Source organism: Hemiscyllium ocellatum, chromosome 8 (assembly GCF_020745735.1).
Source record: "Hemiscyllium ocellatum isolate sHemOce1 chromosome 8, sHemOce1.pat.X.cur, whole genome shotgun sequence".
In the NCBI taxonomy this organism is placed as follows: domain Eukaryota; kingdom Metazoa; phylum Chordata; class Chondrichthyes; order Orectolobiformes; family Hemiscylliidae; genus Hemiscyllium; species Hemiscyllium ocellatum.
In genome coordinates this window covers 58,568,878-58,571,658 of record NC_083408.1, presented here as the reverse complement: position 1 = coordinate 58,571,658, position 2,781 = coordinate 58,568,878, and positions in this window count along the sequence as shown.

Sequence of the window (2,781 nt, the reverse complement as noted above, 5' to 3'; positions counted from 1 at the left end):
TCTTCCTATCAGAAAAATGTTGTAAAACTTGAAATGGTTCAGAAAAGATTTACAAGGATGTTGCCAGGGTTGGAGGAGTTGAGCTATACGGAGAGGTTGAACAGGCTGGGACTGTTTTCTCTGGAGCATCAGATGTGGAGAGGTGACCTTATAGAGGTTTCTAAAATCATGAGGGGCATGGATAGGATAAATAGGCAAAATATTTTCCCTGGGGTGGGGAAGTCCTGAACTAGAGGGCATAGGTTTAGGGTGAGGGGAATAAAAGAGACCCAAGGGGCAACTTTTTCACGCAGAGGGTGGTATGTGTATGGAATGAGCTGCCAGAGGAAATGGTGGTGTCTTGTACAATTGCTACATTTAAAAGACATTTGGATGGGTATATGAATAGGAAGGGTTTGGAGGGATATGGGCCGGATGCTGGCAGGTGGAGCTAGATTGGGTTGGGATATCTGGTATGGAAGAGTTGGGCCAAAGGGTCTGTTTCCATGCTGTACATCTCTATGACTCAATGATAGACAGAGCTGAGCGAGCCCACAAACAATGGAAAAGATGTAAACTCTGCACAATCATGAATAGTGGTGGACAATTAAACAGCTCACTGGAGGTGTAGGCTCCACAAATATCCCCATGCTCAATGATGGAAGAGCCCAGCACTAAAGGATAAGGCTGAAGCATTCACAGCAATCTTTAGTCAAATTGCCAAGTGGATGATCCATTAACTACCTCCAGTATCACAGATAGGAGTCTTCAGTCAATTCAATTCACTCAACATGACATCAAGAAATGGTTTGGGAGCACTGGACACTGCAAAGGCTAAGGGGCTTAACAACGTTCCAGCAACATTAGTGAAGATTTGTGCTCCAGAACTTGTCACATGCCTAGCCAAATTCATCCAGTACAGTACAACACAAATTCACGTGATAATGGGTAAAATTGCCTAGGAATGTCCTGAACAAACAAAGCAAGATAGGTTCAACCCAATCAATTATCACTCCAGTCTAGTCTCGATCAGTGTAAAGTGATGGAAAGTGTCATCAACAGTGCTATCAAACAGCAGCTGCTCAGCAATAACCTGTTCAAGTGTTGCCCAGTCTCGGTTCTGCCAGAGTCACTCAGCTGCTGACCTCATTAAAGCCTTTGTTCAAACATGGCCAAACAGCTGAATTCCAGAGGTCAGATGAGAGTGACAGCCTTGATAGTAAGGCCACATTCAATCAAATATAGTATCAAGGACACCTAACAAAATTGGATTCAATGGGAATCAGGGGGCAAACTCTCCAGTGATCGGAGTCACATCCGGCACATAGGTTATTGAAGGTCAGTTATTTCAGCTCCAGGACATCTCTGCAAGAGTTAGTCATGGTAGTGCCTGAGACCCAACTACCTTCAGCTTTATCACCAATGATCTTCCCTCCATCATAAAGGTCAGAAGTGGAGATGTTCACTGATGTTTGCACAGTGTTCAGCAACATTTGCGACTCCTCGGTTACTGAAGCAATCCAAGTCCAAAAAACAATAAGACCATGAAAATATCCAGGCTTGGGCTGAAAAGGAGAAAATACCATTCTCACCACCTAACTGCCAGAGAATGACCATCTAACAACTGCCACTCAACATTAAATAGCATTAAAAATCAGTGAATTCCCACTATCAACATCCTGGAGGTTACCTTTACATAGAAACAGAACTGGACTAGCCACATAAATACAGTAGATACAACAGCTGGTCAGAGGCCAGGAATACTGAGCTAGTAACCTACCTCCCAACTCCCCAAAGTCTGTCCACCTACTACAAGTCAGGAGTTTGATGGAGTACTCCCCACTTGCCAGGATGAATGTAGCTCCCACAACACTCAAGAAGCTTGACACCATTCAGAATAAAGTAGCCCGCTCAATTGGCGCCAAATCCACTCCCTCCAACACTGACACTCAGTTATAACAGTGTGTACTATCTAAAAGACACATTTCAGATAATCACCAAAGCTCCTTAGATGGCACCTTCCAAACCCACAACCATTTCCATCTGGAAGGATAAAGGCAACAAATTCAGGGAAATAGCACCACCTGCAAGTTCTTTTGCAAACTACTCACCATCCTGACTTAGAAATATATTGCCATTCCTTCACTATCACTGTGTCAAAATTATGTCAAGTTCAACTCTTTGCCCTGTGATTGGATCAAAACCATAATGAGTTCAGGAGTAAGGTGGCCCTGCTGGAATCTAAATGAGTGCCAGTGACCAGGGTTTTGTTAAATAAGTGAGACGTAATAGCACTTTCATTGAAACTTTCCTTCACTTTGCTGATGATTAAGAGCAAACTAATCAGGCAATAACAGTCCTGGTTGGATTTGTCCTGCTGTTTGTCAATGAAATGTACACGGACAATTTTGCACATTGTTGGGCAGACCTTGGAGTTGAAGTTGAAACATATTAGTCAAGGTGAACTTAATTCTGAAGCACAGATCTAATTCCAGTATCTCCACATACGCAAAAGTTCAGTTTTTTTTAAAAACCAAGGCTGTTAATATTGAACATTTCCCAAAATTAGCACTTTATATCTCCAGAAGATGGTGTAGGGAAGCAAATTTTAAAAATTAATATGAACACTATCAAAGCTTTTATTGCACCATTGTGCATACACAAAATTAACACAATAGTTACATGAACACTGAATGCTTAAAATATGGTTTACTCAAGTTGCTTGTTTGGTCAGCATTTGATACTTTTGACATTAAAGCGACCCGATACCAAAGTTTTGTACAAAACACATAATACACATGC